The 25,928-nt window shown below is 38.4% G+C and overlaps 1 protein-coding gene across 1 annotated transcript in view; it reads right to left on the bottom strand.

Moving 5' to 3' along the window:
• The window catches only part of FRRS1 (ferric chelate reductase 1), a 46,289-nt gene extending 35,097 nt beyond the window's left edge, over positions 1 to 11,192 (bottom strand). Inside the window, exon 1 of the mRNA XM_055340590.1 lies at positions 11,105 to 11,192. The gene's annotated coding sequence lies outside the window, so the exon portion shown is untranslated. The remainder of the gene's footprint in view (positions 1 to 11,104) is intronic.
• Positions 11,193 to 25,928: the final 14,736 nt, after the last annotated feature.

The following is a 25,928-nucleotide window of genomic DNA, read 5'->3' on the forward strand; positions in this document are numbered from 1 at the left end:
TGGCTCTACCAATTACCAATTAGGAGACCTTAACCAAATCACCTATGCCTCTACTTCCTTATCTGAAAAATTAGGAAACTAACACCCTCTTTTCAAGTTGTTTTAATAAAATGAAGATACAAAAAAATAAAGATAAAACCCAAAGTCTGACAAGGAAGATAATAATGTTAGCTTTCATTAGCATGATTTGGAAATAATAAACTAGTCCTAGTGCTTAGTTCACTAAAGGCAAAAGTTTCTATTCCACTTTATCCTAGGAAGCTCAAAGAACAAATAAGAAATGGTTCTTCTGGAAACATTTAAATACCATCATCTAAAACAAGTCTCTGATTGACTTCTCCCAAATTACTATCAAATTAATCATGATGACAGGGCAGATAATTTAATTTGCAATACTGAAAACTAAGGAAAACAGAGAACCAATTGTAAGAAACAATATTTCTATTTCCCATTGCCCAGGTACTTCTGAATTAAGGAACACAATTGTCAGTCCAAGTAATTTTCTTCTCTTGTCCAGTTTACCTGCCTCTTACCATGTGCCTAACAGAAAACCAGCTACTTACATACTACATACATACACACTTACTAGCTTACAAGCCAGCTAAGGGAAGTCCCCACCTTCACTTCACTTGGTGCTTAAATTCAGAACCTGCAAGTCACAGCATATAAGAAGGCTAGAGGAAGACAGCAGGGACATGTTACATAGCAGTAAAAAAGGGTGTGCTCGTGGGGAGATTGCAGAAAGGCAGAACCCAAGAGGCAGCTCATTCTCCATAAAAATGGAGTTAGACAAAATAAAAGCACCCTTAGAATCACTAAAATAAATTATCCTTTTACAGTCATATAAATTATAAACCCCCACACTGAACCAAAACTAAACTACAGGAATTCCTGCTAGCTACCAGAAATTATGCTGGGGGCTACACATTTCAAACAGCCCTGTACCTTCCACCAGTAGCTATCAAGTAGATAGCATAGGGTTCACGTACTACATACCCCTATCTTTTATCAAACATCAAAGCTAGGTAGTTTTTCCCATTTAAGGATGAGCAAATAGAACAAATAAATCAAGAGCATCTGAAAAAAATCTCTAACATAAGAGAAGCACAAAAGTTCTCTATAGAGTCATAAAAACATAACTGAAAATGGTTCATTACTATACAAAACAATACTTAGGAAAATAACTGTCTTGAACATTTGCAGTAATACATAGCAATTATTTCTCAATAAAACTGGGAGAAAAAAAGAAAAGGAATATTAAAGAATGGAGCAGAGGGAGAATTTTTCTACTCAAACATGGCTTTCATGTGCTTTTTGTCAGGGACATACATGCTTTTAGGACAAGGCAAGATCTGCTGGAGAGGATCAAGGTCATGGTTTTAACCACATGATCTTAGCCAAATTAATATGAAGATTAAATGCAGTAATGTGCCACTCAACTAAAGGATGGTATAGGGGAAGAGTCAGTCCAGTTTAGCAAATATTTATTTGGCATTGACTTACTGTCAGGTGAAAGGGAAGCAAGACGTGAATTCTAGTCTCCACTCTACATTGCATAGCAGAATGACGTCAATCCAGTTACTTAATCTCTGTCTCAGCTTCTTCGTTTGTGAAACAGAGTAGATGAACCAGAATAAATTCATGCCTAACATTGTGATTTTTAAGAAAGTCAAACGGGACTGGGGCTCCTGGGTGGCTCAGTCAGTTAAGTGTCTGCCTTCCACTCAGGTCATGATCTCCCGGTCTTGGGATGGATTCCTGCCTTGGTCTCTCTGCTTAGTGGGGAGTCTGCTTCTCCCTCTCCCTTGCCCTCTGTAATCTCTTTCACTCTTGCTTTCTCTCAAATAAATAAAGTCTTTTTAAAAAAATAAACAAGAGGGATCCCTGGGTGGCGCAGCGGTTTGGCACCTGCCTTTGGCCCAGGGCGCGATCCTGGAAACCCGGGATCGAATCCCACATCGGGCTCCCGGTGCATGGAGCCTGCTTCTCCCTCTGCCTATGTCTCTGCTTCTCTCTCTCTCTGTGTGTGTGTGTGACTATCATAAATAAATAAAAAAAAATTAAAAAAATAAATAAACAAGCAAAATTTTAAAATTTAAAAAAACAAGAAAGCCTAGTGGGAAAGGATATCAAGAATTTTCAGGGCAAAAAGTATAAGCCAGCTAAGGGAAGTGACTAAGGCACTATCACCGATCATTCACTAGGAAAATATAACGAACTTGGTCAGGGAGAGAAGTAAACCAGCAACTTCTTTGTCCTTGGTCAGATGTTGAGGATTTAGGGTGAAGCTCTATTTGCATTACAATGGCTACTCATGATTTTCCAGTTACTGATTTAAGGAACAGCCTTTTTTCAAAGTATTCATTAGCCAACCTATGCCAACAGATTGCATAGTTATGAAAGAGAATAAGAGTTATTCATGGAGACATTTAAGTTAAAAGTATGTAATGTGGGTAATGAACTATATTATATTCTGTTATGAAGTCTTCCTTCAAGCACTGAAAAACTCACACCAATTTTGTATAATTTTTTAAAGTTATATTCCCACTTAATGGAGATACAACACAGAAAATAAAAAGTATCGTAACTTGCATCTTGTCATCCCAGGACAAAGACAGACTGATTAGTTTAAAAAATTAAAAGAGAGGTTATCCTGATTCTCTAACTGAAATATTCTGAAACCTGATGATATTTACATAGTTTTCTTTCTTCCCTAAAAAATAAGCATTTAGTAAAAAAAAAAAAAAAGTATGATGACTGCTTATACCATATTCTACATACACCTCTCACAAAGATAAAACTTCAAAACAAATGTATTCTTTATTATTTAAATACCAAATTCCTATACTTGCATGAATATTTAATTATTATTGTGATTGTGGACCACAGAGGCAAGTGATATTGATCAAGATATTTTATTAAAGCAAAGTAAAATTTATATAAAATGAGAAAAATCCAATGGAAAACATTTAGATGTAAGAAAATCATTAGAGGGATCCCTGGGTGGCACAGCGGTTTGGCGCCTGCCTTTGGCCCAGGGTGCGATCCTAGAGACCTGGGATCGAATCCCACGTCGGGCTCCCGGTGCATGGAGCCTGCTTCTCCCTCTGCCTGTGTCTCTGCCTCTCTCTGTGTGTGTGTGTGTGTGACTATCATAAATAAATAAAAATTAAAAAAAAAGAAAATCATTAGAATAAGAGCTCAATATTAAGAATTTTTTTTAAGATTTTATTTATTTATTCATGAGAGACAGAGGGAGAGTGGCAGAGACACAGGTAGAGGGAGAAGCAGGCTCCATGCAGGGAGCCCAACATGGGACTCGATCCCGGGTCTCCAGGATCCCGTGTTGGGCTGAAAGCAATGCTAAATCGCTAAGCTACTCAGGCTGCTTAAGAATTTTTCGATAAATTAGTCATTAAATGTCTTTATTGTGTCATTCCAAGAACATGTGAGAAAAAAGAAATGGAGGAAAGCCTATCTCTTAAAACCATGTCAGATGATTAAGCTAGCAAATAACTAATTAAGTCTAGTTATACTGCAATCAAGCTCTAGCTCTCATTGTTAGTTATTCATCTTAAATTAAGGCATCAAAAAGTTCAAAAGTTAACATGCACACAAAAACTGTGGGACCTCAACCCAGTGACACCCACTCTACATCACCCAAGATATGAGTATAAGCACAAAGTAAGAGTCTTCATCAATGCACAGCGATGAAGAATTAGTTGTTAAAAAACCAAAAACTTAATCACAAGGGTTCACTATAAAATATTTAATATTTGGAAAACGTTGATTTGATTGCTTTTTGTATTGGGGGGGGTTTTATACATACCAAATTTATGTAATTTTTTTTACCACACTCAAATAAGAAACATAAGAAATATATTTACATTATGACCCAACAAACATTTCAAGAAAATTATTTACCTTTACCACATGGTATAAATTCATACATTTTCCATTTCTTCCTTTTTTTAAAAAAAGTTGGTTTTATCTATTCTACTGAATCATTATTATACAACCTATCAATGGATTTCTTTTTTTTTAAGATTTTTTCATTTATTTATTCATGAGAGACACAGAGAGGCAGAGACACAGGCAGGGGGAGAAGCAGGCCCCACTCAGGGAGCCTGAGGCAGGACCCGACCCCAGGTCCCCAAGACCACACCCCGGGCTGCAGGCGGCGCTAAACCACTGAGCCACCGGGGCTGCCCCCTATCAAAGGATCTTAACCTATAGTTTGAAAAATACTACCTTAGAGCATATATAGACCATGAAGTTTCAGCCTTTATTCAAGCTCTAAATTAAGAGTATCAAGGATTTCAATTAAAAAAAAAAAAGGAGGGGATCCCTGGGTGGCTCAGGGGTTTAGCACCTGCCTTTGACCCAGGGCGTGATCCTGCAGTCCCAAAATTGAGTCTCACGTCGGGCTTCTGAATGGAGCCTACTTTTCCTTCTGCCTGTGTCTCTGCCTCTCTCTCTCATGAATAAATAATAAAATAAAATCTTTTTTTTTTTTAAAGGAGAGTTCTCAGAACTAAAGAAAAATAAGCCAAGTAACAGGGAAATAAAAATTTCTCTATTTTGGAGATAGGAGATAAATTTATTCAATGAAAATCTTATTCTCTCTTATTCCATTTGTGAACTAAACAAAAACTTCAAGTATGGTTAATAAATGAGTATTCTCATGGTGACCTTCTGCATGGAGAAGGTCATGCAGAAAAAAATTTAATCATAACATAAAAATACTGCAATCCCTAAAGCATTTAAACATTCCTTTCAGAATCTCCATCAACTATACTCCACAAGGTTCAAAGTAAATAACTACTTCTTACTCAATATACTTTTCATTTTATGACTAGAATTACAATGGCATTATTTTCTTTTACTTTGTTATAAGCATAAAATACTTCAATTAATTTATAAGTTAACCATGCTTTTGCTTCTAGGCTTTTGGCCCAGAAACAGAACTACCATTTATAATATTGCTTCTTGGAATTGAAATTCCAAGCCAAATGGAAATTAATTTGGGGACCCCAACATATTTGTAAGATTGGCATTTCCTGCAGGATCTGCAGCAAACCTGACAGGCCTGTGACCAAAAACCTGGAGGGACCAGGGCTAGAGGTGGAAAGAGATGGAAATAGAGTAGAAGAGTTAGGTGGAAAGAATTTTAGAAAAATAGGTCGAACCATAAGAAGAATAAGGAGACTAAGTCAAAACAGTTAAGACTAAACAAAGGTACACAAAAAGCAATGAAATTTCTAAGACATAAAGAAAAGGATTACATTTCTACTACACAGGAGGGAAGAAAGAAGACATAGCACGGAGAAAAAGAAACATTTATTCTACCTTAAGTGAGTACCTGTAAGGTACTCTCACCAGTAAGTGAGAACCTGGAAGGTATTACATCTAATGTAATGCTTACAATAAGCAGATAGTAAATTCATTTTAGGAAACCAGGGAAAGTACCCTAAATCATATATACTTTTAGGATTAGAACCTTAATCCAACAGCAATGTCCATGTACTCTCTTCACTCTGCATTGCTGCTCCCTCCTTGGAGAGAGAAGGATGTAGAAAGTAGACAAATCCAACAAGGATCCAAATTTCACAATGAACAGTGTGAGTGTGGGTATACTGTGATAAAGTTGAAATCTAAATTAGCCTAATTCAGCATGTTGAGGAGCACCGGGCTGGCTCAGTCAGTAGAGCACAGGATTCTGGACCTCAGGGTCATGAATCCAAGCCCCACATTGGGCACAGAAATTACTTTTTTAAAAAACTACAAGGGTTTTGAGGCACTGTTGTGGTTAGACAAGTGAGATTTTCATATATTTCTTTCATCTGCATTTAACTTGTTCAAGCCTTCTGAAATATTTCAGAAAATGTGCTCCTCTTCTTTCCAGCAATTTAACTTTACCTTCATAGAAAACTTCCACATCAAAATATAATTGACTTTGATAGCAGAATCTCAAATTATACAGAAATTGAAAAATAGGTCAAGTATTTCCACTTCCTCAGATAAAAATGTTTCAGACTCCCATTTGCACAGCGGGAAGTAAAGAGGAAAAAAAAGATTTTTTTTAATTAACAATTGGAGTTATGACATTTTCAGAGATGGTTCTAAAAAACAAAGAGGCACCAAAAATGGCACAATGAATACCAATTTGAGATCTGTCAGATGTGACTTAAACAACCACTTAAAGTGGTTGAAAAGAATTCTGAAAAAGAATTTAGAGTTTAAGTAAAAGTAAGAAAAAGAAAAGGAAAAGGTAGAGGAAAGCCACTAAAGGAAAAGTAATGGGGAACTCTACAATCGAATCCTGATTCCCTGGGATGCCTGGGTGGCTCAGCGGTTAAGCGCCTGCCTTCAGGTCAAGGTGTGATCCTGGAGACCAGGAATCGAGTCCCACGTCGGGCTCCCTGTATGGAGCCTGCTTCTGTCTCTGCCCCTCTCTCTCATGAATAAATGAATATTTATTCATAAATAAAATCTTAAAAAAAGATTTATTTATTCATAAATAAAATCTTAAAAAAAAAATTCTGATTCCCCTAATCCCAGCATCCTCACAGCAAGAAATGATTCTATCTCCTTTATTCGTCTCTGGAAAAAAGATTAGAAGTATATACCTTATTACGTGATGGAAAGCTTTCACCTGGATCCTCCACTTGGCCCTCCAATAACCCTGTCCTCAAAACAAAATTAGGTACAAAGCGGAATGGCCTGTTGTATAAAGATGCAAAACTAATAGATGAGACAAAAGCAAATGTCGTTTATCATATAAATGATACTACTTATTGAATCCATTCTAGGCATCACAGTAGGTGCTTCACAGAAATTAACTCTAATCCTTGGAAGAAACATACAAGGGAGGTTTCTTTGTTTGTTTGTTTGTTTGTTTTGGTCCTATGGACCTTGAAGCTCACAGATTTTATTTAAAAAAACTATGGTCTAAGATCACACAGGGCAGAAGAGGAAAAAATTGCATTTCATTATAGAAATTTAGAGGTATAGGAGAAAATAAGAAGAGCTAACAATTACCAAGGGCTTACAACATGTCAGACGTCATGTCAAGGATTTAGCATGCATTCCTCAAAACAACCTTGGAAGGTGGGAAGGTAAAATTGTCCCAATTACGTAAAATAGGACACTGATTAAGACATTTGTCAGAGTCACAGCAAATGAGTGGAGAAAAGTATGGTCTCTGATCTGGCTTCTGAGGTTTTTTTTTTGGGGGGGGTTAAGCTTTTATTTATTTATTCATGACAGACACAGAAAGAGAGAGAGGCAGAGACACAGGCAGAGGAAGAAGCAGGCTCCATGCAGGGAGCCCAACGTGGTACTCAATCCTGGGTTTCCAGGATCAGGCCCTGAGCCAAAGGCAGGCACTAAACCTCTGAGCCACCCAGGAATTCCACTTCTGAGGTTTTAAACAATAAGCCATCCATAGCTTCAGATGAGACCCTCAAGGCTGATGCGGTAAGTAAACGAGGCATTACGGAGGTAAAGTTCAGAATGAACACAAATTGAATGGGAGCAATAAAAGAACCAAAGGTGGAAAGAAAAAAGTGGGCACAGACTTTTGGGGGGCATTAAAGGTTTGTCTACCTAGATCCAAGGTCAAATGTTAGAAACAGTCGTTGTAAAAATATTGTAATTAAGTTTGGTTCCTCTTCATGCCACATACATGAATGTATCCATTCCCAAGACTTTTTTTTTAAGACTTTATTTATTCATGACAGACATAAGAGAGAGGTAGAGACCTAGGCAGAGAGAGAAGCAGGCTCCATGCAGAGAGCCGGATGTGGAACTAGATACTGGACCTCCAGGATCATGCCCTGGGCCAAAGGCCAGCAATCGACCACTGAGCCACCCAAGCGTCCCTCATTCCCAAGACTTTTTACCTTGGCCCCCACATCTCTCTGCAAGCTCATCATCACTTCTACGGCCTCAGTCTTCATCCCTAAGATATCTCCCAAATCTTCCAATTGCCCCCCCACCCCACCTCTCCACACGCTTCCAAATTTCCAACTGTATATAGATTTGTGTTTGGATGACAATAAGTTTAATTTGTCCACAACAAAATTCATCATCTTTTCCTCCAGACTAGCTCTTACATCTGACTTCACTACTCTGATGGCGGCCTGTTAACACATTTCTGGTCAGCAAGACTCAAAACCCCATATTCTCAAGATTTGACCACAAACATTCTTTTGGACCCCAATTTTCAAACAAGCTCTGCAGATGCTTCTTCCATCCTTCCACCTTCCTACCTATCCCTCTTGCATCTCTCTTCTACTTTCCATTCTCTCTATTACATCTGTCTGCTACTTTCCATTCCGCCATTACCTCCAAGCACAAAGCCTTCATCACCTGTCACCAAAATTATTGAAATATTCTCAAGTGGCCTCTCTGTTTATCTCCATCCTCTTCTGCCCCACACAACACCACAAGATCATTTTCCTAAAGCACAATTCTCATCACATCACTCTTCTCAGAAACTTTCATCTGCTTCCCAAGGATTATTAAATTAAGGACAAAAGCTTTAGACATTTCATGTTTTGTACTATTTAGCCTAACTCAGTTTTAAGGATTTTTTTCTCCCATGCTCTAGAGACAACGTGTTATTTGTACTTATGCCTGGAAAAAGCACCACTCTTTCTTTCTACCTATATCTGCATTCTAACTGGGACCTTCATTACTTCATGCATCAATTTCCTACCCATGTGAAAATGGACTTATGCTAAATGTGAAAAAATAAGATACAAAAATTTCTGTACACTATGCTTTGTATGTAAAAAAAAATTTCATTGCCTGTCATTTCATGTAAAATACAAAAGACCGAAATATCCAGTATAAGCAAGGGTGTAGAAAAATGAGCACACTCATACAGTGAAGAGTGTAAATTATCACAATATTTTTGGACAATTTTGGAAAATTGACAGAATCCTACTACACTAAAATATGCTTAATCTCTGAACTAGGTATTTCACTTCTAGGAATTTATCCTACAGAAAAACAGTTACACAAATATTATATTTGTAATAGCAAAAATTTAAGGCAATTTAGGTGGTTACAAAAATAAACTGCTATATCCAAACTATAAAATACTGTATACTCAATTAAAAGAATGAAATAGAATAGTCAATGACAAAAATAGCAGCTAATAATTACTGAGTGCTTTATGAGAGACAAGTATTCTTTTAAGTGCTTTGCAAGTATCAACTCAATTCACAAAAACCCTAAGACATGAATCTGCATGTGCTTAAGTGGAAACATGCTCATGCCTCACTAAGGAATGAAAACAAGCAGATTGCGAAAGGAAGAAAGGAAACGCAACTTAAAAGTTAGAGGGAAAAGAAAAAAAAACTTCTACTCCACACTTTTAACAGTTCTCAAGCGTGGTTACCCCCAGGAGAGTGTTTTCAATAGGGGAAGAGGAGTGGACTTCCTCTTTTGAATCCTCATTGTATTGTGCATATTTTTGGAAAAGTATTTAGTATTTATAATATAAATATAATTTTAAAGATTTAAAGCATGTAGTACTTTATAATCAAAAATATTATAATAAAAAATAACAATTTATAACTACAAAATACTGTTATATACTGTAAAGAAATATAATTAGAGGCACCTGTGTGGCTCAGTGGTTGAGCATCTGCCTTTGGCTCAAATAGTGATCCTGGGCTCCTGGGATAGAGTCCCGCATCAGGCTCCCCACAGGGAGCCTGCTTCTCCCTCTGCGTCTCTCATGAATAAACAAATAATTTTTAAAAAAATAAATAAATAAGGTGATACATATGAAACATCTAGCACAGTGTCTACCATAAACCAGGTCTTCCATTAAAATCCACTTCTTTCTGTGGAGTCTTGCCTAATTCTGCCCACTTTCTGTAACTGCTCTCTTCAGAACCTCCAGAAGCTTTGGTTTTGCTAATAAAAACATTATCACACCTGCCTCAGCTGGTGACTTGTCTTGTGGACAGCTTGTTGAGCCCTTTCACACTGACTAGCCTTGAAAACAGCACTTGTACAGTGTGATTTCCAGAGAATCTGACATTACCCAAATGGGTAAGTGTGAAACAGAAGCTACAGTTGGCCAAAAGAAACAACAGGTCGTTTTACTAAACAACTTACCAGAACTCATCTCCTTAAACAAAACCATCCTCTAAGAAGTCAAGCTCATTGTTTTCAATAAGTCAATAAACCAAATTTAAGCCTCCACCTCTGTACAGTACTTGAATCTTTCCATGTTTTCTTTCATTCAGAAGAAAAAGAAAATATCTGAACTTAAAAGTTAAGCTTTGGGGTGCCTGGGTGGCTCAGGTCAGATCCGACATCCTTGGATACAGCCCCCTCCCATTGGATTCCCTGCTTGGTGGGGAGATGCTTCTCTGTCTCCTTTACTTCCCCCCACCCCACTCTCTCTGTCTCTCATATAGATAAATAAAATCTAAAAAAAAAAAAAAAAATAGCTTTGTAAAGCAATATGCCTGATAACACATTTAAAAACTGAAAAGTCTCCTTTGCCCCTAGGTAAGCACTGACATAATGGGGAAAAAATAAATAAATAAAGGTGGGGGGGCGGGCAAAGGTAACACCTTGCCACCCCCAGAGCCTTTCTGAAATTCTAAAGGCACACCAGGGGTAGGAGGTGGGAGGAGCTAAAATTTCTAGATTAAAACAAACTTTAAAAACCCAAGTAAGGCTCTAAGTAATCTGCATACAAGTAATTATGACATTAGGTTTAATTATAAAAGAGAGTTCCCACAGTTTCAAATTTCTAAAAAAGGAGAAAGAAACACAAGTGCATAAAGTCCATGCTTTTCAGGCTCCCAAGCATGACTCTACTTATCATCACCCTTTTCTTGGGATTACAGCTCGTTAGTCAAAGTCACAGGACATATTATTAACCTAACTCGTTGGTGAAAACTCATTAGCTCAATCCAAGCTCCAGAACACAGTTTGTTAAAGCTTCATTCTGCTCCGCCGACCGCCCCCCGCATCACAGGCGCCTGCTCTCAGTACTGCTGGCTCAGCTGGCTTCATTTTTTAAAATGCTTTGCAAAGAGCTCTGACCTAAAGAACAGAAGGAGACACTTACCTTGAGGAGCAAAGGCAGCCTAGCCAACTTCCGGTTTTGTTACAATTTGTATCTGCTTTCAGCAGCTGGGTGGAGCCTGCTTACCCAGTAACCAGAAGGCAACGTTTCCCAAGCTAAGCAGCAAAACTTGATTTGCAAGACCAGTACTAGTTTTTGGACTCCGTTTCTGAAAATTAAGGGTTCTGTTTTACATACACGAACACTTCGCCAAGTAATAATTGTTTCAATGAGAAAATTATGTTTTTGCCTTTAACAACAAAACCATTTGGAAATACATATCTGTTCTATATATTCTAAGTAAAGGCAAACAAAAGAATCTAGTTGTACCTAGGTAGGGTTGCCAAATTTAGCAAATTAAAATATTGGATGCCCGCTTAAACTCAATTTCAGGTAAACAACCAATGTAAATATTGTTCTATGCAGTATTTGTAATATAATTATACTAAAAAATAATTCATGGTTTTTCTGAAATACAAATTTACTTTTTCTGGAAACTCCATCTAAGGCAGAACAATAATTAGCAAACTATTTCAATTAACTACTGAAGGTGCAAAAGAATCAGACTGCCTAGAACCGAAACCTTGGAAAGTAAATGATATCATGCAAAAGAATTATTTTATTTTGCAAAATTCACTCAGAAACTTAGAAGTTTTGTTTTCATTTCTTTTTAAGCCTTTAATCTTTGTTTTGCACAAGTTTTTTTTTTTTTTTTGCAAAAGAAAATTTTTACGGCTAGGAAAAGAAAATGTATCTGAAAATATTAAACATTCCACTGCAGACCATGATTCACAAGTGCATACTAGAAAATAAATGAGGGGATCCCTGGGTGGCGCAGTGGTTTGGCGCCTGCCTTTGGCCCAGGGCGCGATCCTAGAGACCCGGGATCGAATCCCACGTCGGGCTCCCGGTGCATGGAGCCTGCTTCTCCCTCTGCCTATGTCTCTGCCTTGTCTCTGCCTCTCTCTCTCTCTCTGTATGACTATCATAAATAAATACTTTAAAAAAATAGAAAATAAATGATGTCATATACACCTTGACCTGTGATCCCTAATTGGCAATCAACACTACTAAATTCTCTAAAACTATCTTAAAAGGAGAGAAGAGAGGGGAAAGAACACCATCACTTTAATCTGTCTCCTTAACTATAGTCATAATTAATAAAAACCCCTCCTTACAGAATTTTAGAGAGAGGCTTTAAATTAAGAGGCCAGAGAGCCAGTTTTCTATGCTAAAACTGTGTCGAATGTGAATAGACTTAAACTAAGTCAGGAGAGCTTCAGTCCTTCCATATAAACCCTCAGGTGATAACACAGCTTTCTGCAGTTATAATTGAGCCTTTTCCAGAAATAGTCCCCAGTGGACACTTTGCATGCCAATAGCATGATTAAAAAATCTTCAGACTGGGTGCCTCGGTGGCTCAGTTGATTAAGCATCTGCTTTCAGTTCAGGTCATGATCTTATGGTCATGGGATCAAGCCCCACACCTGGGTGACTCAGTTAGGTATTTGCCTTTGGCTCAGGTCATGATCCCAGGGTCCTGGGATTGAGCCACATATGAGGTTCCTTGCTCAACAGGGGGCTTGCTTCTCCCTCTCCTTCTACACTCCCCACCACCCACCACCACTCATTCTCTTTCTCTCACTTTCTGTTAAATAAATAAAATGTTTTTTTTAAAATCTATTAGACAATTCTTAGAATGTATGGTCATAATCTTTTATCCTAAAACACTCTTAAACAGATGAACATGGGAGGGAAAAAAAGAGGCAAGCCAGGAAATAGACTTAATTGTAGAGAACTAACTAAGGGTTACCAGAGGGGAGGCGGGCAAGGGGATGGCTGAAATAGGTGATGGGGATTAAGGAGGGCACTTGTGATGAGCACTGGGTGTCATATGGAAGTGCTGAATCACTAAATTCTACACCTAAAATTAGTATTACACTGCATGTAACTAACTGGAATTTAATCAAAAACTTGAAAAAAATAAATAAATAGTAGTGAGAAGGGGCACAGTGGAAAGAACTGAATAGAGAGGCTTAGCTCTATCTAAAAACATCCTTTTCCAGGCGTATCACATCCCCTAAGGTCCCCAGCTATAACTCCCCTTATCATTCCCTGCCAGATGTTCACCTCCACAAGGCTCTTTCTTCATCAGCTACTTGTCAGCTGTCACAAAAGGAACCAAATTTAGTAAAATGCTCAATGGAGCTTGGACTCTGAGAAGTTGACATTACTGTATTGGATCCCATTCTCATGCCTCTAAACTAGTAGTTCTCAAATTTTTCAGTCCAGACTCCTTTACAACTTTTTAAAAATATTTTATTTATTTATGAGAGAGAAAGAGACCATGAGCAGGGGGAGAGGGGCAGAGGAAAAAGCAGACATCCCACTGAGCAAGGAGTCAGACATGAGGCTCAATCCCAGAACCCTGAGATCATGACCTGAGCTCAAGGCAGATGCTCAATCCACCGAGCCACCCAGGCTCCCCTCCTTTACAACTTTTAAAAATTACTGTGGGGCAGCCCGGTGGCCCAGCGGTTTAGTGCCGCCTTCAGCCCAGGGCAAGATCCTGGAGACCTGGGATCAAGTCCCACATCGGGCTCCCGTGCATGGAGCCTGCTTCTCCCTCTGCCTGTGTCTCTGCCTCTCTTTCTCTCTGTGTCTCTCATGAATAAATAAATAAAATCTTTTTAAAAAAAGAAAAAGGATCTATCACAATCATTCAACAACTATTTTATCTGTTATATGGCAGATATTGTGCCAGGCACTACTCTATATTTATACAAAGTGGCTTTATGTCTAATATATTGTGATTTCTTTGGTGTATAATAAAAAAAAAGAACAAAAGAAAGAGTGGGAAGGAAGGAGGGAAGGAAGGAAGGAAGGAAGGAAGGAAGGAAGGAAGGAAGGAAGGAAGGAGCATAATCACTTGATAAACCGATGTTCCTGTAGATAGGCAGTTCTCATTTCTTTCCAGATGTCATTGGGTTAAGAATCTTGAGATAGATTATTCTAGATTACCTAGATTCCCCTAACCGCAATCACAAGAGTCCTTAAAAAGAAGAGGCTGAAGCGGATGCCTGGATGGCTTAGTCTGTTGAACATCTGATTATTGGTTTTGGCTCAGGTAATGATCTCATGGGTCTTGAGATCAGGCTCCCCTCCCCGCTCAGTGTAGAGTCTGCTTGAAGATTCTGTCCCTCTGTCCTTCCCCTACTCACATGTGCATTCTCTCTCTCTCAAATAAATAAAATCCTTAAAAAAAGAAAAATAAAGAAGAGGAGAGTGAGATTACACACAAAAGAAGACAACGTGACCATGGAGGTAAACATTGGAATGATGCAGCCACAACCCAAAGAATGACAGCAACCACCAGAAGCTGAAGAGACAAGGAACAGACTCTCAACCAGAGCCTCTGGAAAAAGTGGTTCTTCCAACATCTGCCAATGTGCTACTGATTTTAGACCTGTGGCCTTCAGAACTATAAGAGAATAAATGTTTGTTGTTTTAGCCACTGAGCTTGTGGTCATTTGTTGTTACAGAGCTGTAGGAAACTTAATCAATTGCCCTTTCCAGTTCTCCTGTATTTTTATCAATCAGTAGTACCCATTATCTTCAGTGCTCAAGCAAAACTTTCAACTTTGTGTCTCTTTCATATTTTATAGCTCAGAGTTTTTCAATTTGGAGCCACAACCCATTTATCAGTGAAATATAAAATCTTTAGTGGGCAGGGACCCTACCTGGCTCAGTCAGAAGAGCATGCAACACTTGATCTCAGGGTCATGAGTTTGAGCCCCATGTTGGGGGTAGAGATTACTTTAAATAAATAAATAAACTTTAAAAAAACTACTTAAAATCTTTAGTGGGTAACAATCAGAAAAGCGTTAATAATAAATAACAAAAAATTAGAGCACAGTGTATGTAATAAGAGTAAATGATGTTTCTTGGATCTGTTCAGATTATATGTTAGTAGCTATGTCCTGGTTTGTGAGTTTTCTTACTTCTTACTGTGGGCAGCAGCACAAAATGTTGAAACCAACTGCTTTTAATATCTCCCCAAGTCAATTATCAGTTCCTCCTTTCTCAACACTCACACAGAGGCCTTCCTACTTATTTATTCTAAGCAGGGGAATGTGGTACTCTGGAATCAGGTCACCCAAGATTTAAAGATAAACTCCATCACTAAATTTTGTGATCCAGACCTCTCCGCATCTGTTTTCTCACTATAAAATGAAGGTCATAATACTTTCCTCATAATATTGTTGTGAGGATTAATTAAGATAACATGTTAAGTGCTTAGTTCAATGTCTAAACATAAAAATTGTTCGATAAAATGTGTGCACTATAATCTATGTTCAAATTGTCTCTCTATAGTAAAACCCTTCTAACTAATCTCTCCCATGCTCTCTCATGACCCCATTAATCCTGCTGCCAATAGTCCAACATTCGATTAATCTTCCTAAAGTATTCCTTTTATCAAAAATGTTCTGTGACTTACCATTGCTTATAGAGTTAAATCCATACTCTTCCTGACATTTAAAGCACTCCATCAATAAATAAGTAAATAAATAAATAAGAATAAAAATAAAAAAATAATAAAGCACTCCATCACCTGGCCACACAACATTCTCATTGCTTTCCCATCAGGTACTGCTGACTCAATCACAGAATTAAATACAAAGTCTCATTTGCTAATGTTGTTCCCTTATCACCTTTCTTTCCACATATTAAATGACACACATTCTTCAAGGTTTAACAAAAGTCCCAATTCATCCATGAAACTTTCTGATAATCAGAACTAATATTAGTTCCTCCATTATAAATTGTCTCCATGGTCAAGTAAAATGTCATATTCTCCGAAGTCTGGCCCACTTAGGTTGAAATCTCAGCTCTGCTCTTTAATAGCTGTTAGACTTCAAAGTTACTTAATCCCCTACTCTAACTTTCTTCATTAGCATAAAGAAGATAAGGATACAGAATCCCATCCAAGTGCTAACCAGGCCCAACCCTGCTTAGCTTCCGAAATCAGATGAGATCAGGTTCATTCAGTGTAGTATGGCCATAAACAGATGAATGGATAAAGAAAATGTGGTATATATATATATACACACACATACATGATAGAATACTACTCAGTCATCAAAAATAAAAAATGAGTTCTTGTCATTTGTAATGGCATGGATGGAATTAGAGGGTATTATGCTAAGCAAAATAAGTTAAGCAGAGAAAGAAAAGTTATCATATGATCGCATTCATATGTGAAATTTAAGAAACAAAACAAAGGATCATAGGGGAAAGGAAGGGAAAATAAAATAAGATGAAATCAGAGAGGGAGACAAACCATTAAGAGACTCTTAATCATAGGAAACAAACTGAGGGCTATTAGGGGGGAGGGGGGTGGAAGGATGTAGTAACTGGGTGACAGGCATTAAGGAGGGCACATGATGTAATGAGCACTGGGTATTATATAAGACTGATGAATGATTGAACTCTACCTCTGAAACTAATAATACACTACATGTTAATTAATTGAATTTAAATTTTTAAAAAACCTAATAAGTTAAAAAAATTAATAAAATTTTTAAATTAAAAAAATTAATAACAAAAAAATTTAATAACATAAATAAAAAGAAGATAAGGATATGGAGGTAGGGCTGTTGGGATGTTTTCATGAGGTAATATCTCATCACACTGGCACCCAAATGATCTTGAAAACTTGCTCATGACACTTCCTTTCACATCCTATATTAGAGTGAGATAACATACATTACATAAGATCCTATCCCCATACTCAAGCAGTCATCAACTGTTTATAATAATCTTTACTACTAAAACTGGACATGGCCTCAGATCCTTCTCAATACACTATACCAAGTAGTCAGTATCAATGGATGAAAATTCATACTAACTATAAGCAATCCCTGGGGTAGGGACTATATCATTACTTTCAATTCCTCTTTTTAGGAACTCAAAAAATAATTGTTAAATATAAGATTTTACTTTAATCTAAGTGGTTAAAAGATAAGATACTAGAAAGCCCCGTCTTCTGTTTTACCCTTTTTCAAACTTTATTTGAATTTCAGTTCATTTTATTTTTTTATGGTGAAAAAAATTTATATTTAGATTTATAGCCAGCTGGACTCAGTTTAGATGATCCCAATTTTGTTGGCAACATCCAAAGCATCGTAGTCAGGAGCCAGTCGAACATATGCTTTCTTCTCTCCATCAGGCCTGATCGAGGTGTTGACCTTGGCCACATCAATGTCATAGAGCTTCTTCACAGCCTGTTTGATCTGGTGCTTATTGGCCTTGACATCCACAATGAACACAAGTGTGTTGTTGTCTTCTATTTCTTCATGGCTGACTCAGTAGTCAGGGGGAACTTGATGATGGCATAGTGATCAAGCTTGTTTCTCCTGGGGGCGCTCTTTCGAAGATATTTGGGCTGCCTTCGGAGACGCAGGGTCTTGGGTCGTGGGAATGTAGGTGACATAGGAATCTTTTTTATGTGACTGCACGCCTTTCAGCACCGCTTTCTTAGCTTTCAAAGCCTTGGCTTTGGCTTTGGGAGGGGCAGGGGCTTCCTTCTTCGCCTTTCATGCCATCTTCGTGAAAGGGCGAATTTCAGTTCATTTTAAGGCCAGTTTATTGATTGTAATGAAAGCATGGCAGACATTCTTTGTCCTCCTTAATTACACTATTTTCTTTTGCAGTACTTTAATTTAGTGCAAGACAATATTAATACTCTGTAATTACGTGCCAGAGATGGCAACACTAATCAAAGTAAAATATTAAAAGTCTGACTCAGCTTTACCAAATCATTAATAAAATCTCTGTTGATCATCTAGAGATATGATATAAGGTTAAAAGTCTTGGTAATTGCAATCAGTGGCTTCTACTATTCTCTATCAATTAGGGTTATACTACATTCAAGTTTCTAGCATATCTATTATTAAGTCAATTAAAGCAAATTAGAAAATAAACTAAAAAAGAATCAAGGAAAGGAACTAGTAACAACCTAGTTCTAATTCAATAATAACCTAGTTTTTTTTTTAATTTCCCAAGTTTTAGCAATGAAGGAATAGTATAATTTACTGCAGAATTTTGTTTTAGCAGCTCTTGAGCTATGTGACTTTTTAAAATGCCATTTATTTACAAGATGGCTTGGGTCCTATTGTGTTAAGTGAGTGCTTTTAATATATACAAATGTAATGGAGTTTAGGGGCACCTGGTTGGCTCAGTTGATTAAGCAGCCAACTCTTGATTTCAGCTCAGGTCATGATATCAGAGTCCTGGGACTGAACTCTGAGTCCAACTCGGTGCTCAACATGGTGTCGGTTGGAGGATTCTCTCTCTCCCTCTCCCTTTGGCCCTCCTCCTGCTAGCACATTCTCCCTCAAATAATTTTTTTAAAAAAAGAGAGATCTATAAATATATACAAATATAATAGAGTCTTACTATTGAAAAGAAATTATGCTCTCCACTGTCAGAATGAGAAGTAATAGATTTATCAACTGAGTAGAAAGTCATTGGTTTCTTTTAAGCACAAAACATTAAAGAGTCATGGTGACATTTACAATGAAAGCTAAAGAATACTTTTTTTTTTGCAAGAATACTTTTTTCTTTTTTTTTTTTTTTAAGATTTTATTCATTTATTCATGAGAGACACAAAGAGAGAGAGGGGCAGAGACATAGGCAGAGGGAGAAGCAGGCTCCATGCAGGGAACCCAATACGGGACTCAATCCTGGGTCTCCAGGATCAGCCCTAGGCTGAAGGTGGCGCTAAACCACTGAGCCATTCAGGCTGCCAAATACTTTTTTTCCATTAGGTAAACCTTCAAAGTTGTAGAATTTTAAATTCAACAAACATAAAGCATAAAAATAGATAACATAAATCCCCAGTCCTCAGGGACCCCCAGAATAGGTGTATGAAACAGCATCGTGTGCCCTGAGAATGAAAAACAATCCTAAAACATAAGTGAATTGAGGTGAATATGGTTCCCACCCTCAACTCCACCAGATGAAGTAGCTCATTTAGCCTATACTGTCTAGGAATGGAATACAGAAGCAAAAGCTTTTACTCAGAAGCCTCTAGTAGCATAAAACCTGAACACAAATACCAAATATAAGATTCTTACAATGAAACAATATTAAAATAAGGAGAGCAAATCCAAACCTGGGCATTAATCAAAGCAACTAATATGAAAATGCAAAAGGAAATATACAGCTAAATAAGGAGCTTGAGAACCAAGAAAAGCAAGAGTGAGGAGTAACTGAACGGCTAAAAGTACTGATCCAGATTAATTCAAGAATGGAGCATAGAAGCTTTCTGTAACTTTTTATCCAAGAGCGGCCTAGCATATGCAAATAGGGCTTTCTATGGAACAAAATCAAATGAACACCATTCAACCCCTGGTATCCCAGATCCCCCCCAAATGGATGAAAATGTATAGCGTATTTTTTTCTTGTGTTCTGACTTTTTTAATTATTATGAATTACATAGATACTATATCTACATATGATTGTAGAAACTGAAACAATAAAGATAAAATTACATAATACCACTAAATTCTATTTGCTTTCCCAAAGCAACCATTGCTCTCAGTTCAATGTGTTTCCCTTTAAGACTTTACATACATTTCCTACATTCACAAAAAATACATAGCTTTGGTTTTGTAATAGAAATCATGTGATTTTCTGCATGTTGTTCTGAAAAGTTTTTCATATAACAGTATGTGGTCAAGATATTTTTCCAGGGGATCCCTGGGTGGCGCAGCGGTTTGGCGCCTGCCTTTGGCCCACGGCGCGATGCTGGAAACCCGGGATCGAGTCCCACGTCGGGCTCCCTGCATGGAGCCTGCTTCTCCCTCTGCCTGTGTCTCTGCCTCTGTGTGTGTGTGTCTCTCATGAATAAATAAATAAAAATCGGGGATCCCTGGGTGGCGCAGCGGTTTGGCGCCTGCCTTTGGCCCAGGGCGCGATCCTGGAGACCCGGATCGATCCCACGTCGGGCTCCCGGTGCATGGAGCCTGCTTCTCCCTCTGCCTGTGTCTCTGCCTCTCTCTCTCTCTCTCTCTGTGACTATCATAAATAAATAAAAATTTTAAAAAAATAAATAAAAATCTTAAAAAAAAACACAATGAGATACCTGTCAGAATAGCTAAAATTAACAACAGAAAACAACAAACAATGGCAAGGATGTGGAGAAAAGGGGAACCCTCTTACACTGTTGGTAGGAATGCAAACCGGTGCAGTCACTCTGAAAGACAGTATGCAGGTTCTTCAAAAAATTAAAAGCAGAACTACCCTACAATCCAATAATTCCACTCAAGATATTTACACAATGGACACAAAAATACAGATTTAAGGGAGTACATGCCCCAATGTTTATTTTTTTTTAATTTTTATTTATGATAGTCACACACACAGCCTAAAATAGGATATTTTCTTTTAAGAGGTTAACAGTAAGACTCTAAAAACAGAACACTGGATATACTCTTGACCTGAATTACTAATAATTTTACCTTCTCAGGAGCAATGGGAGCAACAACCAAAACTATTTCTCTTGAGTCAATCGACAAAGAAACTTTGATGAATACATTGACAGATAACTAAGAGAAACAGAAAGAAATTAGAAGTGGTAGCATGTTTTTGGATAGGTAGATTGGCGGAACATGGAGGAGCCAGTTTGAAAGATGGAAAGCAAGAGTTAAGTGTTGGACATATTAAGTTTTAGATGCCATTAAAATATCCAAGTGGAGATATTGTTTGACAGATGTGTCTGGAGATATAAATTTGAGTCATTTATATTTAGGGTGTAGCAAGGATTAAAAAAGAGAAGACATCTAAAGAGTGAGCTTTGGGGCTCACTAATGTTTAGAAGTTGGGAAGAACAGACAAATTCAGTAAAGGAAATTATGACTGAGTGACCTGTAAGCTAAGAAAACCAAGGGGCACGTGGGTGGCTCAGCGGTTGAACACCTACCTTTGGCTCAGGACGTGATCCCAGTCCTGGGGTGGAGTCCCATATCAGGCTCCCTGTGGGGCACCTGCTTTTCTCCCTCTGCCTGAGTCTCTGCCTCTCTCTGTGTGTCTCTCATGAATAAATTTTTTAAAACATTTATTAAAAAAAGAAAACCAAGAGTGCTAAGTCCCTAAATGTAGAGTCGTTCTGAAGGTGAGTGTGGTCAATTATGCCAGATACTGTTGAGAGCTGAAATATAGTGGAGACTAAGAATTGACCAATGAGCATGGTTTTTCAGAGTCATCTGTGAATGCCTACATCAGAAATACTTACTAACATGGATTTCTGGGCCCATCTCAGATCTACTGGATCAGACTGTGGAGAGGAACCCAGAATTCTGCTTTTAAACAAGCACCAGGGGCACCTGGGTGGCTCAGTGGTTGAGTGTCAGTCTTTAGCTCAGGTCGTGATCTTAGAGTCCTGGAATAGAGCCTCCTATCAAGCTTCCTGCAGGGAGCATACTTGTCCCTCTGCCAATGTCTCTGCCTCTTTCTCTGTGTCTCTCATGAATAAATAAATAAATCTTGAAATAAATAAATAAAATAAGTAAACAAGCACTAGATGATTCTTAAGAACCCAAGAGTTACTGTCTTGGAGTCTTTATTGGTGGAATTATACCTATCTTTGCCCTAGACCAGTGGTTCTCAGGTTTTAATGTCCATCAACATCACCTGGTAAATTCCTTAAAACACAGATGACTGGGGATCCCTGGGTGGCTCAGCGGTCTGGCGCCTGCCTTCAGCCCAGGGCGTAGTCCCAGAGTCCCGGGATCGAGTCCCACATCCAGCTCCTTGAGTGGAGCCTACTTCTCCCTCTGCCTGTGTCTCTTCCTTTTTCTCTCTCTCTCTCTTTGTGTCTCTCATGAATAAATAAACAAAATCTTAAAAAAAAAAAAAAAGAGTATAAGCACATCTGATTCAAAATATGGCCCCTTCCTTGGTTAGTAAAACTCTAGCGTAACATAGTTTACTTTTTTCAAGTTTTCTATCTTCCATCACAGCTGGAATTTCCCCTTCCCTTTCCAGGGAAGCCTCCATTTTTAAAGCCTTTCTGCTGATTAAATTAGATCTACCCTCCCTTGCTTAAAGTCAACTGATTATGGACTTGAATCCTTACTCTCACTCCTAGGGGTCTCTTCCTTCTCACACTATTACCACACTCAGTACACTCTGATACCAAATGTGTAGGGGTTTATCCCCACACCAAACAACTCTCTGTGACACCAGCTGAGTATCCTACAACTTAATTCTGACACTATCTACCTGGAGATAGCATCAGATCCTATATGTTAAGGGTTTAGTCCTACAGGACTGCCCCCACTTCGGATCCCAATCATTAGTCTGGGTAATGACCTGTTCTTCTGCTATATGTATCAGAGGTTCCCATGGTGTCCTCCTTGAGTTCAATTAATTTGCTAAAGTGGCTCACAGAACTCAAGAAAACAGTTTACTAACTAGATTATTGGTCTATTGTAAGAGGATAGAACTCAGAAACAGCCAGATGGAAGAAATGCACATGATAAAGTATGTGTGAAGGAGCACAGAGTTTTCAAACTCTCTTCCAGCATACAACTCTCCCTAAAACTCCCTGTGTTCCTCAACCCAGAAGTTCCCTGACCCCATACTTGGGGGATGTTTATGGAGGCTTCACTACATAGGCATACTGGATTATTAAGTCAATTGCCAGCCCCTCTCCAGAGAATGGGAGGTGGAGATAAAGTTCCAAGGTTCTTGGCACTTAGGTGCCTCAGTCAGTTAAGTATCTGCCTTTGTCTTGGGTTATGATCCCAGGGTCTGGATCCAGCCCCACATCAGACTCCCTGCTCAACAGGAGGCCTCTGCTTCTCCCTCCTCTGTGCTCATGCTTCCTCTCTCTCAAATAAATATATAAATAAATCTTTAAAAAAAAAGTTCCAAGCTTCTAATCATATCTTAGTCTTTCTAGTGACACACCAACAGCCAGGAGCCCACCAAGAGTCACCTCTTAGAACAAAAGATAACTCCCATCAAAAGACACCCAGGAAAATCCAAGGGATTTAAGAGCTCAATGGAACAAAGATGTCTTAAGTGCTCTTAACATTTAGGAAATTCCAAGGGTGTTAGGAGCTCTGTGCCAGAAACAATTAATAATTAATTAATATATAATTATAATTATATATATAATATATATTAATATATAATTAATATAGCAGAGACCAATATATAGACAAGTCCCTGAATTAACAATTGCTTGCCTTTTTAAAACTTTTCAACTTTACATTGGTGCAAAAGCAATATGCACTCAGTAGAAACTGTATTTCAAATTCTAATTTTGATCTTTTCCCAGACTAGCAATATACAGTATGATACTCTTGAAATGCTGAGCAGCAATACCCAGCCACAGCTTCCAGTCAGCCATGCAATCATGAGGGTGATTAACCATATACTTAGGCCATTCTGTATCCATACAGCCATTCTGTTTTTCACTTTCAGTACAGTATTCAATAAATTACATATTCGCCACTTTATTATATAATAGGCTTTGTATGAGATGATTTTGCCCAACTGTAGACTAATGTAAGTGTTCTGAGCACATTTAATGTAGAGTAGGCTAAGCTATGATGTTTGGCAGGTTTGGAGTATTAAATGCATTTTAAACTTACAATGGGTTGGTCAGAACATAACCCCTTCATAAAGTCAGCAAACCATCTTGCTCAGCTGTAGACCCCAAAAGTTAAAATCAGAAATAGACAAGATTCTGGCAGCCCTGGTGGCTCAGTGGTTTAGCACGGCCTTCAGCCCAGGATATGATTCTGGAGACCCGGGATCAAGTCCCACATCAGGCTCCCTGCATGGAGCCTGCTTCTCCCTCTGCTTGTGTCTCTGCCTCTCTCTCTGTGTGTGTGTGTGTGTGTGTGTGTGTGTGTGTGTCGTGAATAAATAAAATCTTAAAAAAAAGATAAACCAAAAGGGTTACCTTTAAAAAAAAAAAGAAAGAAAGAAATAGACAAGATTCATACTCTAACTGAAACTCATTATTTTTCTTCCTTATGGCACTTTTCTTGAGGCATTACTGAGGATGTTTTGCAATGACTGGAACATTCCAATCACCAAGCCAGAAAAACCCTGATAGCAACAGAATGCCTAGAACACCACAACCCCTTCCCTGCCCATGATCACATACTGAACAAATCTCAACCCCCACCTATGATCACAGGCTCCCTGCCTGCTCTTTAGCATGTGTCTCCTGAACCTCTCCCTATAAAACTCACAGTGTCCACTTTGCGGGCAAAGAAGTCTGTTAAGGCTTGAGCCTACTACCACCTCCACCAGCTGCCAGCACCTGATAAAATTTTTCCCTTTCTCTTTTCCAAACCCCAATCTCTTGAGTGATGGGCTTCTTTTGTGACCAGTTAGTTCGTTCAAATTTTTTCAGCAACAGTGTTAGCAAACCCAGCCAGGAACTATGGTTTTTATTTATCCAGCCCCCTGGCAATTCCCTGGGACTGAGTGCAGCATGCCAGGGCTTCGCTATTTGTTTCCTGAGTTAGTAGCTATGATAGGTCAGTAACAGTAAGTCAAGGAAGATCTGTGCATATTTTCTATTATCTCATACCTCTGAGTGAGAGGATTGGGCTTATCAGCAGACCAGCTTTGCTTTAGAATGGGTGACCTGTTGGAGAATCAGAGGAGTCATCCTTACAAACACTGCAGTTAGTCAACAGATCGAAATATCCAGCTGCAGGTGAACTTTAAGTATCTGAAGGCACAAAGTAAACACGTAGAAATTTCAAGAAGAGCCACTAGAGCAAGCTGAAGAATGTGAGCAGGAGGTGAGGCAAGATGCTTGGTTCCTGGACCTGTTTTCAAAGTATAAGCACAACTATAGTTGTATTAGTTGCATTATTAACTTCACTCCACGTTCTGTTTTGTTCCCTATTCAATCAGTTTTATGCACATCTTATTAATCATTAACTTTGCCTTTTCCCCTCCAACTCCCTGCTTACCCATTGTTGTAGAAACCTAATGGAGATCAAGCAGTAACATTTGTCTTGAAATTATCTGACACACCTGATCATACCTGTTCCCAAAGTCACCTCATTGTCTGGAGGAATGATTACCTCCAAACTGTTTCAAGGCACCCTCCCTGAAAGATTTCAAGCAACACTTCATCCTCCTCTCATGTATTCATTTCCTTCCCCAAACATATTAGCTGTCCCTAGGCTCAACACAGAAAGGTAGCTTTGGGAATAATCTCCTGCCTTCTTGCTGGGCTGCCTTTCTGATAACAAAGAATTGCTTTAAAGCCAGTGTCTCAGACATTGGCTTACTGGGCATCAAGTACACAGACAAATTTAAGTTCAGTAACAACACCATGCTTTAGTCACAATGTAAGCCTTCTCCACCTCAGAAGATAATTTTCTCTCATCTTACTTGATTTTCTTGTGGCACTGGATACTCTTGGTCACTCCAAGTTTCTTGATATTATTTTCTTAGCTTCTGTGACTCCACCTTCGCCTAGTTTTCTTCTAATGGCTCTAAAATGGAATACTTAACCTGCATCGACTAATTAGCCTGAAAATAAATGTTGAGGAAGCAGAAGGCAAGCTGCAGACAAAGCCTGAGCTGACACTCTGCAACACCCCCACACCCCGCCCCGATATGTATGACATTCCTCAGGCACTCCTAACTGCCCTAAAACTGAGGGAAGGGAAAAACAAATGGTTAATTTTACAGAGACCCCAGTCCTGCAAGATAGGAGTCTCCTTAGTTTACAGATGCCTTAGTGGTTTACAAGAAAAAAATCATTCTTATCAATAACCTA

This window comes from Nyctereutes procyonoides, unplaced genomic scaffold, assembly GCF_905146905.1.
Source record: "Nyctereutes procyonoides isolate TBG_1078 unplaced genomic scaffold, NYPRO_anot_genome, whole genome shotgun sequence".
Classification (NCBI taxonomy): domain Eukaryota; kingdom Metazoa; phylum Chordata; class Mammalia; order Carnivora; family Canidae; genus Nyctereutes; species Nyctereutes procyonoides.